Raw genomic sequence first — 374 nt, forward strand, 5'->3', positions numbered from 1 at the left:
CAATCCTCTCAGCAAAGAGCGGGGCGGCGGGCGTGTGGGTGTCCGCCGGGGCGGCCCCTGCCAGCCGTTCTATAGCGGTGTGAGGTCCAGGTGCCCCTGTATCCCTTTGCCTGCGAGCTCCTTTACCGTCGGCTTAAAAAAGTTACAGCTTGTCCAAAGGGTCTGTTTGCTGAGGGGCGTATGAGGATAACTTAAAATACATTACCACACTGAAGTGTCATTCTTGCCGCTTCCTCATCGTTTGGAGGTACGATGCTTGGAAAGCTGCTTGGAAATAGCCATTTCAAAATTTCTTTGTGTGTGTGTTTGACCTTTTAAAAATTCTTAATAGGTACTGCTGCTCGTTATGGCTTTTTTGGTTAGAACTGCCCACA

This window comes from Phaethon lepturus, unplaced genomic scaffold (genome assembly GCF_000687285.1).
Source record: "Phaethon lepturus isolate BGI_N335 unplaced genomic scaffold, ASM68728v1 scaffold17010, whole genome shotgun sequence".
NCBI lineage: Eukaryota > Metazoa > Chordata > Aves > Phaethontiformes > Phaethontidae > Phaethon > Phaethon lepturus.